Source organism: Peromyscus californicus, unplaced genomic scaffold (assembly GCF_007827085.1).
Source record: "Peromyscus californicus insignis strain IS unplaced genomic scaffold, ASM782708v3 Scaffold_9__1_contigs__length_137607984, whole genome shotgun sequence".
Taxonomy (NCBI): Eukaryota; Metazoa; Chordata; class Mammalia; order Rodentia; family Cricetidae; genus Peromyscus; species Peromyscus californicus.
In genome coordinates, this window is record NW_026294617.1 from 6546040 (window position 1) to 6562551 (window position 16512).

Sequence of the window (16512 nt, forward strand, 5' to 3'; positions counted from 1 at the left end):
AGCAACATAGAAAAGTCTATACTATTTTGGAAAAAACAAAATTAGAAAGTTTTATACGATCTAAATTTAAATAAGAAAACCAGAGGAAATCCATCAAATTGGTATGTAGCTGGAGTTTTCCTGCCTGGCCCACAGTCAGGACAAATCTCTCTCACCTGCCAGTCCCAAGCCGCTCAAACCCGATCAAGTAAACACAGACACTTATATTGGTTTCAAACTGTATGGCCGTGGCAGGCTTCTTGTTAACTGTTCTTACAGCTTAAATTAATCCATTTCTATTAATCTATACCTTGCCACGTGGCTTGTGGCTTACCGGTACTTTACATCTTCTTTGTCCTGATGGCGGCTGGCAGTGTCTCTCCTTCCAGCTTCCTGTTCTCTCAATTCTCCTCTCTGTTAGTCCCGCCTATACTTCCTGCCTGGCCACTGACCAATCAGTGATTTATTCATTGACCAATCAGCAACACATTTGACATACAGACCATCCCACAGCACTTCCCTTTTCTTTTCTTAAAAAGGAAGGTTTTAACCTTTACACATCTCCAAAGTCAGCTTGGTATATTTGGGAATTTGGGCGTAGCTTCTCTTACTACTTCCTGCTGGAGGGGGGCGCTGTATCTTATGGGGACACAAAGAATATTTTAGGATTATGGAGTAGTCCATGAGGGTGTATCGTCTGAGCCAGTTGCCTTGAAACAGTTCTGGATGTTGGATCATCTGGGCCATGGTGTCATCGGAGACCTTTCAGGTGGTCTTGGCTGGTCAAACCTGATGTGTCTTAATCTGGAACAAATCCATAGCCTCTGGCTTTCTGTGGAAACAAAAGCAGAGTCTCCTTTCCAAAGTAACATAACCTTATATCCAAATTTTGAAGTCAAGGTACCTTTAAAATATGCATATTGGTATAACTCAGCTTCCTTTACAATCAAATATCTCTCTGTAGTTAAGAATCCCAAAGACAACACAATCCAGATTCTCTGTGTGATATCCATCTTTACAGGGCTTATTTTTTATATTAATTTTACTGTCTCTTTAAAGACTTTATTTTTTAAAACTATGTATTTGTTTCTGTAACTGTATATATCACCTTTTTAATCTCTTTCAATCCTACGTATATTTTACACACATTTTAAACTATTACATCTGAATCTGTCTTATTGTGACTCTATTGCCTTAAACTGCAGCAGCTGTGGCTGCTGGCTCCGCCCACCTCAGCTTCCCAACATGGCGGCGGTATGCTTACCGCCAGCTCTGGGAGCTATCGTGGGTCTATGCTTTTATCCAAGCAGCGTGTAGCCCAGAAACCTCTTTTTTTTTGTTTTGTACTAGCAAAGGCTAAATCCACCAAGCAGCTTAATGTGCCACTTGCAGAGGCCTCATTCCCACCATACCGTAGGTCGAGCGCACACGCTAGGAACCCGCACGCCAGGAACCCGCCAGTAGCTCAAACCAGCAGCTGCCACTCATTTGAGAGAGACAACTAAGAACTGTTTTTAGCTCCGTTTTAGAATCTTTTTTCTCAGGTTTTAGGTGGAAACTCTTGCCACCACGTTGGACGCCATTTGTTGCTAGAGTTTTTCTGCCTGGCCCACAGTCAGGACAAATCTCCCCAGAAGAAGGGATCAGTTACCTGACAGACAAGGGCTGCAATCCCACACACCTAGCCGACTTCAACCAAGTGCAGACCATTCAGTATTCAAATAGTGAAGACAAAGACAGGAAAGGAATGCTACAACTCAAAATTGCTGGCGCCCCTGAGCCTCTGACAGTGACGGCACCATCCCTAACCATTGCAGAGAACATGGCCGACCTGATTGACGGATACTGCCGGCTGGTAAACGGAGCCACACAGTCCTTCATCATCAGACCACAGAAAGAAGGTGAACGGGCGTTGCCATCGATACCAAAGTTGGCCAACAGCGAAAAGCAAGGCATGCGGACACATGCAGTCTCTGTGTCAGGCCAAAACACTAAGAAAACTGATCCAGCAAACGTTTAGGCAGTTTGCCAACCTTAATAGAGAAGAAAGCATCCTGAAATTCTTTGAGATTCTCTCTCCGGTGTACAGATTTGACAAAGAATGCTTCAAGTGTGCCCTTGGGTCAAGTTGGATTATTTCCGTGGAACTGGCGATTGGCCCAGAAGAAGGGATCAGTTACCTGACAGACAAGGGCTGCAATCCCACACACCTAGCCGACTTCAACCAAGTGCAGACCATTCAGTATTCAAATAGTGAAGACAAAGACAGGAAAGGAAAGAAAAGGGAGGAGGAGAATAGAGCTGGGAAGTGGAAGGCTGAGTCAGAGAGACACTGCCAGCCGCCATGATGAGAAACAACGTGTAAAGATGCCGCTAGTTGGCAAGAAGAAGATGGGGAGGAAGGATAGTATGAGCCAGAAGAGTCTTCAAGGACACCAGGAGAACACTGTATACAGAATCAACTAATTAAGACATCTCCTACCTGAGGTCTACCTTGTTTACATTCATTTATGCTGGATTTCCTCCTTTATTAACACAAAGCATCCTCTCTCTTCTTCCTCATCACCCATTTGGTTACAGGTAAGACCTTTTAATATTCCTCGCTATGAATAAATAAATTGTCCACCCTTTCCCAACTCCTAATTTCAGTTTCTTAAATCCTGCCATCCTTCACTCCAAATGTAAGATACATCTCTTATGCCTTTCTATTTTAATTGTATCCAATAATTCTTTCTTCACACATGTCTGGTCATGAGAATTCTCTATTAAAAAATTTCAGAACTTCATGCTGCCTGTGGGCCAGGCAGGAAAACTCTAGCAACATTGGTACAATATGAAAACCGGAGGAAATGGTACAATAATCAGAGTAGAGTAAAATTGACATTTGCATAACCATATAGAATTATAAAAAAAAATAGTAGAAATCCCAGAAATAAATTCACAGCCCATGGAATGGTACCATCCACATTTATGGAAAGTCCTCCCATCTCAAGTAACCCAAACTAAGAATTATCTCAAGGATATGAGTCTTGCCTCCTAAATGATCTTAAATCTTATCAGTTGATAATCAATATTAACCATCAAAGAGGAAGGACAGAAAGGTAGATCCATGACAGAGCAGAGCATAAACTATTGAGGCCTTGACTGACCATTGTCCTTGCGGTCAACAGGTCAACAGAACCAAACCTCATCACTGTGCTCACAAAAAAGAGCCTATATATAGGCAAAAGTATCTTCTTCCCAGATGGGATGTGGCTAATTATCTTCAGCTAATGTCAATGAGCCATGCACACCTTGAAGCCAGGATCCAGTAAATAGTAAAGCCCCACAGCCCACTCAGATGTCTTTGTTTATAGTTACCTGAGAAACTGCAGGAGAGACTACTTTTAATGTGACACAGCACTACTTAATATACTAATATAACTAATATACTAATGAAGCAGAAAAATTAGCAATCTCTTCGGTTTTATTCTGGATCTACCTTCACGGTTCTGAATCAAGATGGCTGCAGTCCTACCACAACCACACTGAGTCTATAAAGACCTAAGTAGCAAATTCTACACAACTTCTTGCAGGTTACAATGCAACCAGACACTTTGGTTTACTAACAGAAATTATGAAGTAAATATTTATGACTGTGATGAAGGTAAAGGTATCTTACTCAGGGTGTATTGCTAAAGCACGTGATGACTCAGCTCAAATACACAAAACGGGAATTGTAGGTAAAATATTGATTAGGATTCATTAAAGTTAAAATGCAGATGTGTTTCTCAAGCTGCTAAGAAAAATAAATAAATAAATAAAGGTAAGCCAAAGTCATTGAAAAATATTTGTAATGCACATATCTAAAAAGCGCTTTTATCAAGAACTCAGAAAAAGGATAAATAACCCATTTTTAACAGGAAAAAAGTACTCTTGTTTTTACAAAATAACACACACAGAGTGCCAGTTGCCATATGAGATGTTTAATATGACCAGAGATCGAAAACTGGAGATTAAAACCAAAATTTCACACTAATAGATGTAGTTGGAGTTTTCCTGCCTGGCCCACAGTCAGGACAAATCTCTATCACCCGCCAGTCCCACAGCCACTCAGACCCGACCAAGTAAACACAGAGACTTATACTGGTTACAAACTGTATGGCCGTGGCAGGCTTCTTGCTAACTGTTCTTACAGCTTAAATTAATCCATTTCCATAAATCTATACCTTGCCACATGGCTCGTGGCTTACCGGTATCTTTACATTCTGTTTCTCATCGTGGCGGCTGGCAGCGTCTCTCTGACTCAGCCTTCCACTTCCCAGCTTTATTCTCCTCCTTGTCCCGCCTACACTTCCTGCCTAGCCAATGGCCAATCAGTATTTTATTAACTAATTAGCAACACATTTGCCATACAGAACATTCCACAGCACTTCCCCCCCCCCCTTTTTTTTTCCCAAAAGGAAGGTTTTAACCTTAACAAAGTAAAATTACATACAATTGGGGAATTTGGGCGTAGCTTCTCTTACTACTTCCTGCTGGAGGGGGGCGCTGTATCTTATGGGGAAACAAAGAAAATTTTAGGATTATGGAATAGTCCATGAGGGTGTATCGTCTGAGCCAGTTGCTTCAAACCATTCTGGATGTTGGATCATCTGGGCCATGGTGTCATCGGAAACCTTTCAGGGGGTCTTGGCTGGTCAAACCTGATGTATCTTAATCTGGAACAAATCCATAGCCTCTGGCTTTCTGTGGAAACAAGAGAGACTCTTTTCCAAAGCAACATATCCTTATATCCAAATTTTGAAGTCAAGGTATTTTTAAAATATACATTTTGGCATAACTCAACAGCTTTTACAATCAAATGTTTTTCTGCAGTTAAAAATCCCAAAGACAACACAATCCAGATTCTCTCTGTAATATTCATCTTACGTGGCTTATTTTTTATATTAATTTTACTGTCTCTTTAAAGACTTTATTTTTTAAAACTATGTATTTGTTTATATAACTGTATATATCACCTTTTTTGTCTCTTTCAAGCCTACGTATTTTTTACATACATTGTAAACTATTACATCTGAATCTGTCTTATTGTGAATCTATTGATTAAACTGCAGCAGCTGTGGCTGCTGGCTCCGCCCACCTCAGCTTCCCAACATGGCTACGTTTACCACCAGCTCTGGGAGCTATCGTGGGTCTTTGCTTTTATCCAAGCAGTGTGTAGTCCAGAAACTTTTTTTTTTTGTTTTATACTAGCAAAGTCTAAATCCACCATGCAGTTTAATGTGCCACTTGCAGAGGCCTCATTCCTGCCATACTGCAGGTCGAGCGCACACGCTAGGAACCCACAAGTAGCTCAAACTGGCAGCTGCCGCTCATTTGAGAGAGACAATTAGGAACTGTTTTTAGCTCCGTTTTAGAATCTTTTCTCAGGTTTTAGGTGGAAACTCTTGCCACCACGTTGGACGCCATTTGTAGTTGGAGTTTTCCTGCCTGGCCCACAGTCAGGACAAATCTCTGTCACCCGCCAGTCCCACAGCCACTCAGACCCAACCAAGTAAACACAGAGACTTATACTGGTTACAAACTGTATGGCCGTGGCAGGCTTCTTGCTAACTGTTCTTACAGCTTAAATTAATTCATTTCCATTAATCTATACCTTGCCACATGGCTCGTGGCTTACTGGTATCTTCACATTCTGTTTCTCATCGTGGCGGCTGGCAGCATCTCTCTGACTCAGCCTTCCACTTCCCAGCTTTATTCTCCTCCTTGTTGGCCAATCAGTATTTTATTTATTAACTAATTAGCAACACATTTGCCATACAGAACATTCCACAGCAAATAGACGCAGGTGGAAATAGCCACATTTCAGATGACATTTCCACTGTGGCTGAAGATACAAACAGTCTAAAATTGCCAATTTTTCTAATGAAAATAGGAAATGCTGCCTCCACTTGGGAAAATGATTCGTTGCTTTCTCAAAATGTAGCATAATCAGCATGTCCCCTAATTATTCTACTACAGGGTGTTATTCATCCAGGATAATGAAGACATACCTGATATGCTAGTCTAAAGAAAGAGAGAAAAGGGTTAGATAGAAAGACAGAGAGAAAAGAGAGAAAGTAGAGGGGAGAGAGAGCATAAGAGGAGGAGGAAACAGAGGGAAAAGATGTGGAAGAGGAGGAGGAACAGAAAAAGAGGAAGCAGAGAAGGAAGGAGGAGTTGGGTGTCTATGATTTATACTAAAATAAGTCAGATGGTTGATTAGCTGTGGCCAGAAGGGTGGTGAGATGGACTGTAAACATCACACAGAGATGTTTTGAAATATTAGAAATATTTTTATCCTGTGCTAGTGATATTAATCAAACATTTTCCCAAACTCAACAAATTATGTGTATTCAATAGGCTTAGTTGTATTGCATTAACACTACCTCATTAAAGTTGATTGAAAAAAAAAAAAAGAAAATAACTCTCAGGGTTGGGGATGCAACTTAATGCCAGGGCACTTACCTGACATGCTGAGCTCTGTGCCAGTCCCTAGTACCAGAAAACAAAGAAAAGAAGAACTTGCAATAGCTACAAACACGAGTATCTAGAAATAAATTGGGTATCATTAAGGCATCAGGGAAATCGGTTGTCCACAGGGAGAAGAAAAGCTGTCCTTATCTCACACCACCTACACAATGTATTCCTGATGCTTTTAGGGCCAAAATGCTAAAGCTAGAGAGTTAAAACCTTCAGGAGACTTTCTAATAATTCTTGAGCTGCAAAGTTTTTACACAAGAGACAAAAATCACAAATCATAGTGAAAATGCATAGATGCATATTAAATAAAACCCTTCAGTCAGGCATGGCAGCACTGCCTATAATCCCAGCACTTGGGATGCTGAGGAAGGAGAATCATGAGTGTTTTCTATCTCTGTGTCTCTGCATCTGTCTCTCTATCTCTCTGTCTCTCTCCTTCCCTCCCTCCCTCTCTCTCTCCCTTCCTCCATGCCCACTCCCCATGTGATTCTCAAGTTTCCCCTCTTATCACTGTGTCTCCATGTGGGCTCTTGAATTTATAGCATAGTTCGACCCGGTCCATTCTGTCTGAAACCAGCTTGGAATACAGCAATGCAGAATTTCTCAGGAGGTAGGGTGTGGGCTATCTTCCCTCCAAGACTGTGGAGTGTAGAGAAAGCAGCAGGAGTTTCTTCCATGTTAGTACAGGGTTATTGGAGGTAAAATCTTGAGATGTAGGCTTCATCTCTGTGCATTCTGTCTGGGAAGGCAAGTGACAGGCATAGCACAGATAGACTGAGCCAAAGCACACATAGATAGAAACATAAGTAGATGTGGGTCATTCATAGTCCCTCATAGTAGACTACCATGGTAAAAAGAAGATATTTATTCCTAAAATGTCCCCAAGTTTTACTGCACAGAATTCACCAAAAATGCCTCAGTATCAAAAAAGAAAGAAAAACTTGTGGTGGGACCATTTACAGAGAAAATTTACATGTGCAATAATTAGAGAAACCTCATGAAAAGTCACAATTAGCATATAACTGTGCCCTCTCACTTGGCTAAGACTATTTGCCAAAGCTAGTGATGGCAGAAAACAAGGAATTCCTGCAAGCTGCTGAGGAAAGTGTAAGTTAGTATCAGAAGGCTTGGAGTTCAATTTCTCAATATTTCATAAGTGGAAGAGACATGGTTTACAAAAAGCAATTTCCCCAGCATATAATGTGACCTTTAAAAGTCTTGCACAATGCACAAAGAAATAACTACAAAAATGTTTGCAGTAACTTTTTTTGAAATAGCAAACGAAAAGCAACCTTCAAAAATATACATCTATTTGAGAATTGGCAAATAAAGTGTAGTAAAGTCATGCAGTGAAATGTTATGCAGCAATGAAAAATGAATGCCCTGTAGCCACATGCACAACGTAAGGGGAAGATAAAAGAAGATATTAATGAGAGAACTAAACTGCCGAGGTGTACACAGGAGGTGATACTGAAACATAGGAATATATGTAATTGGTAAAATAATAAACGTAAGAAGTTAAACAGCAAATTTATCATAGTGTTTATCTGAAGATATGACTTCATACAGTAACCATGAAGCCATACCTAAAAGACTTTCATGCAGACTGGAGATGGTTTTGTTGTCAGGCTGTATAAGAGACACAAGAAAGAATAGTGCTCATTTTATAGTTTTGTAAATATGAGGTATGACATAATATAAATAAATAAGCAAGAAAAACAAAATACCATAAAGCTATCCAGTCATATCAGGAAAGAATGTGTTAAACAATGTTCACCTCATAGAGCTTAAGGAGAAGGCGCTGAGAGGTGTCAATAAAACAGTTTTCAGAAGTAAGTACAGGAAAACGAGAGCCATTCTTCAGAATCTGTGCCTTCTGCTCTTCACAGATAACCAGCCAGATAATCTGCTCTGAGGTAGAGAACCCGCAGCTCATCAAAGGGAGCAGGTCAAATCCATCTCCTCCACCCAGTTCTATTCCTGATGTAATTGAATTTGTAACAATGTTAGACCTGGCTTGACCCCTCTAGCTCCTATGTGAGAGGACACACCTTATCTTCTCTCAGACCATAGAATGGGAAAGTGTCCAAACTAGAATATGTGGTAATTTCTTCCCAAATAAAGATCCTCTAAGAGAAAGAATGAATTCATTTATTTCATTCCACTCTATGGATATTTAAACATAAAAGAATCTGAGGCTGGAAAAATAGCTGAGTCAGTGAGGTTCTTGCCAAACAAACAGGTGGACCAGAGGTCCATCCCAGATCCCACACTTAGAGATCCCAAACAAACAGGTGGACCAGAGGTCCATCCCAGATCCCACACTTAGAGGTCCCAAACAAACAGGTGGACCAGAGGTCCATCCCAGATCCCACACTTAGAGATCCCATCACAGTGGTGCTTACATGTAATCCCTGTGCTTGAGTGGGACAGGTAGAACTCTTAGGATTATTGACCAGCCACCCTGGCCATATGAGTGTACTTCAGGCCCTATAAAAGACCCTGTCTCAAAAAATGAGATAGGTGGTATCTTGAGGGAAAACACTCAGCTTTGCCCTCTGGCCTCTACATATAGACATAACTGTGCACAGCCACATAAACACACACACACACACACACACACACACACACACACACACACACACACATACACACACACACAAGAATCTGCCACAATACCTGACTCTACACTGTGTTATAAAAAAAATGTGTTCTTTATGTGTAGAGAGTGTGAGGAGAAATATATAATTAAGAATTTTATTTGGGGGCTGGAGAGATAGCCTAACAGTTAAGAACACTGACTGCTCTTCCAGGGAAACCTTGTTTGATTCCCAGTGCCCACGTGGAGGCTAGCAACCATCTGCGACTCCACTTCCAAAGGATCTGGTGCCCTCCTCTGGGCTCTGCAAGCATATACCAACACACACATAGGCAAAACACCCAAACACAAAATTTATCTACATTAAGGTAAATGCATAATCCTTTCCACTGGTCTCCCACATACATAGGTATAAAATCCATACTCTAAGGGAAAATAATCTAAAAGTACAGCCCACATTAAAAAGAAATCTTGTGCAGTCCCCTGCCCCCGATTCCAGCAGACTTCTGCTGCTCAGGTGCAGGCCACACCAGTTAGAACAGGTAAATGACCCACCTGCCAACAGAACTGCCCCCGTCCCGAGATTAGACTCACAAAGGCCCACTGCCACACCTCCCTCACCCCACAGTTGTCCCCCCCACTGCTGTGACCCCAGCCCCAATTCAAGGGACTTCCACTGCCCAGGAGCAAGACATGCCAGTCAGAGGAACAGGTGTAGCCTACACTAGTCAGAAGAACCGGTGGAGGCCGTGGTGCTTTAAAGAACAGGTGCAGGAGGAAGAAGGCAGAAAAGCAGAGAGTCGAACTCAGGCAGAGACTCCGTGCTAGACAGAGACCACACCTGCCACCAGAACCACACACAGGCAGTCCATCAGTGGACCTCCCCTACTCACTCAGTAACCCCAGTCCCCACTCCTTCCCTCATCATCTTATCCCAGCCTCAAACTCGGGCAGAGATCCCCTCTGGACCAAAGGCCAAGCTAACAACCAGAACTCCAGCCCCCAACATGGACAGAGACTCCCTACTGGATCAGAGATCATGCCAGATGCCAGAAACCAAAAAACAAAGACCAAAAGACCAAAGAGGAAACAGAAACAAAGGAACGAAAAACCCATCCAACAAAGACAAACTCAGAAATCTGCACCTAGACCTATGATCACCACAAAACCAGATGCCTAGAGGCCAGCGTAAGAACACAATCAACAACAGCCAGGACAATATGGCACCACCAGAGCCCAGCTATCCTACCACAGCAAGTCCTGGATATTCCAACACAGCTGAAGCACAAGAAGATGACCTTAAATCCAATCTTATGAAGATGATAGAGACCCTTAAAGAGGAAATGAAAAATTTCTTAAAGAAACCAAACAAAAGACTAAAAAATTGAGGAAATGAAAAATATCCCTTAAGGAATGCCAAAAAAAGCCAAGAAAAAAACTAAGAAATGGGTGAAGAAAACTGTTTAAGACCTGAAAATGGAAATAGAGACAATAAAGAAAATCCAAACTGAGGGAATTCTGGAAGTGGAAGACCTGGGTAAGTGAACAGTAATTACAGCTACTAGTATCACCAACAGACTACAACAGATGAGAGAGAGAATCTCAAGCATTAAAGATACAATAAAGAAATAGATTCACAGATCAAAGAAAATGTTAAATCTATAAACTTCCTGACACAGAACATTCAGGAAATCTGGGACAACATGAAAAGACAAAACCTAAGAATAATAGCAATAGAAGAAGGAGAAGAATCCCAGCTCAAAGTCCCATAAAATATATCCAGCAAAATCATAGAAGAAAATTTTCCTAACCTAAAGAAGGACATGCTTATAAAGGTACAAGAGGCTTATAGAACATAAAGTAGATTGGACCAGAAAAGAAAGTCCCCTCAACACATAATAATCAAAATACTAAACATACAGAACAAAGAAAGAATATTAAAAACTGTAAGGGGAAAAAGAAAAATAACATAAAAGACAGACCTATTAGACATACCCTCAAGACCCAGCTATACCACTCCTGAGCATATACCCAAAAGGTGCTTCATCCTACCACAAGGACACTTACTCAACTGTGTTCATAGCAGCTTTATTCATTATAGCCAGAAACTGGAAAAAACCTAGATGCCCCTCAACTGAAGAATGGTTAAAGAAACTGTGGTACATTTACACAATGGAGTATTACTCAGCTGTCTAAAAAAATGACATCATAAAGTTTGATGGCAAAATGGATAGAACTAGAAAAAAATCATTCTGAGTGAGGTAACCCAGACTCAGAAAGACAAATGTGGTATGTACTCACTTGTAAGTGGATATCAGTTATAAAGTGAAAGGTAATCATGTTGTGGTTCACAGACTCAGAAAGGCTAAAAAACAAGGAGGGATTAAGAGGGGATATAAGGATCTCCCCAGAAAGAGAAAATGGAATAGATTTCGTGGGTGTTCTGGGGCAGGTGGGGTTGGGAACAAGAGGGATGGAGGGAGAAAAAACTGGGAGAAATGACTGGAATTGGGGAGCATTTGGAGGATGAGGTGGAGACCTAGTGCAATGAAAAATCCAAGGAATCTACGAGAATAACCCTAGCAAAGACTCCTAAGGGGACAAGAAGTCTGACCCAGCCACCTTCTGTAACCAGGCAAGTTTTCAAGTGGAAGGATTGGAAGAGTATCCTCACCACAAAACCTTTGACTTACAGTTTGTCCTGCCTGCAGAGTGTTTTGGAACCAAAGACTAGCAGAATCCTCACCAAAGAGAACAGAGGGATTTCATCCAGCAAAGATGGGAGCAGATGAGAGTCCCAGAGCCAAACACTGGGTAGAGTTCAGGGAGTCTTTCAAATACAGTCCACAAAATCAACTGACCCCAACTCATGGGTCCTCGCAGAGATCAAGGAGTCTGTAAGGGTCTGATCTAGGTCCTCTACATATATGTTATGCCTGAGCAGCTTGGTGTTTTGGTATTCTTGTGGGATTCCTAACAGAAGCAGAGGCTGTCTCTGACTCTTGCCTACTTGTGGGATCCTTTTCCACCTACTTGGTTGCCTCATCCAGCCTTGATGTGATGGTATGTGCCTGGTCTCATAGGAGTTTGTTATGCTGTGTTTGGTGGATGTTCCTGGGAGGCCTGCTCTTTTCTGAAGGGGGTGGTTAGAGCTGAGGCAGAGAGGAGGTTGGGAGGAAAGTCTTAGGAGAAGGAAGGGAAAGGATACCTCAGTTTGGAGGTAATATACAAGAGAAGAATAAAAAAAAAAAGAAACCTTGTATGAGTGAGAAGAAAAAAGAAGTGCCATGTGTTATCTTTTTGATACAGAATACAGAGCTGTGCATGACAAGTTTATGTTAGAATTTCTATTTCAACCTTCTTTTTTTTTTTTTTGGTTTTTTTTTTTTTGATTTTTTTTTTGTTTGTTTTTTTGGTTTTTTTTTGGTTTTTTTCGAGACAGGGTTTCTCTGTGTAGCTTTGTGCCTTTCCTGGAACTCGCTTTGGAGACCAGGCTGGCCTCGAACTCACAGAGATCCGCCTGGCTCTGCCTCCCGAGTGCTGGGATTAAAGGCGTGCGCCACCACCGCCCGGCTATTTCAACCTTCTTAAACTGGCATGGAAGGTAAGTGGTCTGAAAACAACATAAATTGTAGAATTCTGTAGAATTGGAGCTCAGGTGAGACCTTCCTTGGAGAGTCAGCCCTGGCTCTCCCTTCTAGGCAGCTGAATTAGCACAACTCAGCCTCTGTGCTGTCATGAGCTCTTCCCCGCCTTGGAGCACTGACCCCAGTTCTCTGTTGCAGTCCTGTCTGCCTCTCTGTTAGAGCCTGAAGGGAGGGCAGTGGGTCTGAAGTTGGACTTTAGGATCTTGACTAGATATTATGTCTCACACCTGGTATTCACTCAACAAAGTTCTGCTCATCAAGCACGTGTCTTCTGAATTATGTGTATTCTGAACCTACATCCCCAGGAACAACAATATAATTAAGACTTTATTAGAGTCTTGAAACAACATCTCAGGGGGGAAGTTGTTACTTCCCCAACAACATGTTCACTTTCTATTTCCTCTTCCTCTCTTTCTGCTTCCACAAAAGAACTTGGTGGTGTAACCAAAGAAAACACTCCTCCGACAGACACAGCGATCACATGCCCACTTTCTAGAACACTGTGTATAAAATATAGTTAAATGAAGTTCGTGAAATATACCAGTGAACCAGGCTCATTTCAATGCATATCTTAGCAACAGAGGTACCACTTCATTCAACCTGCATTAAGATTTCATCTGGGATAATATTTGAGATCATTTTCATAATATGCCTGAATTCTTGACAAGGTATCAAGAGATATGTGCAAGAACTTTCTATCTCAAAACATGGAATAAGGGACCCATTGAATTATGGATTGCACAAAGAGAAGTGACAGATGGTTTATGCAGCATGCCGAAATGCTGGTATTTATACAATAAGCATTAAGTGCATTTCTCAAGATAAATGAGGTTATTTGCAGGTATGACGCACCTAACCCTGGAATAATGGTCTATTTCAGGTTTCAGTGCATCACACTGCTTATTTTAGAGGTTTCATCTGTCAGAATGAAACTGATGTGGCACAGGAATTCAAAAGATATCAAAAAGAGTTCTGAGTGTGTAGGAATGTGGTAATGCAGAGAATGTGGATCGAAGCAGATTTCCTGGGTGGTGGAGGGGGATCAAGTAAGTCATTGAAATTGCAAGGGCCCGAGAAGAAAAGGATTTAAAGTTGAATGCGTGTGTTGTTTGGAAAGCCATCCAGAGACATGAGTTCACCCACGACTGACTGACAATTGAAAATTTCTGTTATCCATGGAAGCAGTATGGTTCACTTTAACAAATATCAAAATAAATCTTTTGAATATGGAAGTGATTTATTCACACAAATTTCAAAACTTGCTTTTCCCAGGCTTTTGCATTTGGGAAACATAGCTTAAGAATCCTAAGAGACTGACTGAAAGATTCTTTCCTTGAAAATTTAAATTTCTTTTTACATTCATTTCTTTCTTTTGGTTGTGGATGTCCAGGTGTACATGTGGAGGTCAGGGGACAGCTTGCTGGAGTGGGTTCTCTCTTTCTGTGGTGAGGGTTCCAGGACTTGAACTCAGGTCGTCAGGCTGGGCAGCGAGTGCCTTTATTTACTGAGCTATCTTGGCAGCCCTATTAGAACAATTTTTTTGTCCAACTCATTTCTCACCCATTTTCAAATCTTCACTTCATGGAGAAATCTAATTTTTTCAATTTATATTTATTGACCTTGTGTGTGTGACTGTTTTGCCTACATGTATGTTTGTGTGCCACACACATGGCTGAAGCATGAGGAGGTTGGAGAGGTATTTGGGTCCTATACAACTAGAGTGACTAATGGTTATGATCCACCATGTGGGTGCTGGGAATCAAACCCAGGTCATCTGCAATACAACAATCTGAACCATCTCTCCAGCCTCAAGAAACTGAATTTTAATTCACCATTTAGCAGTGAACTTGACTACTTCCACCTTACACCAATGACCAATTTCCTTTTTGTTTCTTTTGAAACCACCAAATGTTTTATTTGAAAATTCATTGTTTTTTTTCATATTGGCACAAAAAAATGATATATCACAAAAACAATACCAAGTTTTTAGGATTTCTGGAATTTAGGAACAGTTTTCTTCAGCATAAGGCAGTTTTGGAAACTGCTCTGGTGCCTGGCCCCAAGCCCTTTGGCAAGGGTGCCTTTGATTCTGTTTCCATAATCAAGTCCTGTTGACCTGCACCGCTAGGATGTGTCAGCGGAGTCAAGCAACCATGAGTCAGAGAGCATTTCCTTTGTTGTAGCTGAATCACATTCTTTTCCTATCTTCATGTGTACGTATATACATATTTGCATGACTGGAGATCCTTGTGTGGGGGGCACATCATATGTGGGCATACATGTGGAGGGTCTAGATTGATACCGAAAACCATAGTCAATAATTCTTTAATCTTACTGAGGCAGCATCTCTCAAGCAATTCCAGGGCTGCTGCTGCTACAGCTGGCCTCGATGGCCAGTTTGCTCTGGCTATACCTTGTCATCTTCCAAGGCTGGAATTCTAAGTGGGCATGGCAGGTGTGATATGGGTTCTGGGATTGCCACTCTCCTGACACTTATGTGGGGTCTGAGGATCTAGACTCTGGTCCTCACTTTTACATGGCAAGAACTTGAACCACTAAATTTAACCCACCCCAGAGTTTTGGGGTTTTTTTCTTATTCCTTCAGGACAACAGTATAATAATCACCCGTGCAACACTGACATGATGTTGTGTGTTAAAGTCATCTGGAGATGATGCTCCATGAGGAAGCATGTGTGTAGGTGAGAAGCAATCACCATGCCGTTTTGTAGAAAAGGCTTGGGCATCCACAGATTCTGGTTCTCAGGACAGTTATTGAACCCATGCTCGTGGATATAAGGAAACAACCACAGAGAGTGGGACATCAGCACTGTGGTGAATATATGTAAACTACCCTTTCACAATTAAAACTAAAACACTCAGTAATGATGCCAATCATAATTAGTGACAGTGTTTTGCAGTTGTGGGAGGTGTTGGCTCAACAAGTGCCATCATTTTCTTTTAATGTTTGTTAAAGATTTATGAATTAGGTTTTCAGGCTAATGACAATGGATGCTTTCAGAAGAAGAAAAGAAATGCATAAATATTAACTCATAGGTTGTCAAAGATCAATAAAAAAATCATGTTTTCTCCCTACTCATCCTATGTGAGTACACGCCTTAGTTAGGGTTTCTATTACTGTGACAAGACACCATGACCACAGCAACTTTTATAAAGGAAAACATTTCATTGAGGGGGCTTGCATACAGTTTCAGAGATTCAGTCCATTATCACCATGGCAGGGAGCATGGGGACATGCAGGTAGACATGGTGCTGGAGAAGCAGCTGAGAGTCCTACATCTTGCAGGCAACAGGAAGTCGATTGATATACTGGGTGCTATCCTGAGCAAAGGAAACCTCAAAGTCTGCTCCCACAGTAACACACTTCCTCCAGCATGGCCATACCCACTCCAACACAGTCACACCACCTCTTTCTCTGGTTCCTTCTTTTTTCCTCCCAGATTTCACCTTTTATATATTCTCTCTGCCTGCCAGCCCCACCTGTCCTTTTTCCTGCCTTGCCATTGGCCATTCAGTTCTTCATTAGACCATCAGGTGTTTTAGACAGGCACAGTAACACAGCTTCACAGGGTTAAACAAATGTAACATAAACAAAAGTAACACACCTTAAAATAATATTCTACAACAGACTACAATAGTAAGAATTGAGACTCTCCAAAACAAATAAACAAACGAGAATTTGGAAAGCCAGCATAAACTTGGAAGCTGACACTGAGAATCAGTCAGGTGGTGGCAAAGGTTCATAGTTGCCCCTTAATCTTTCTT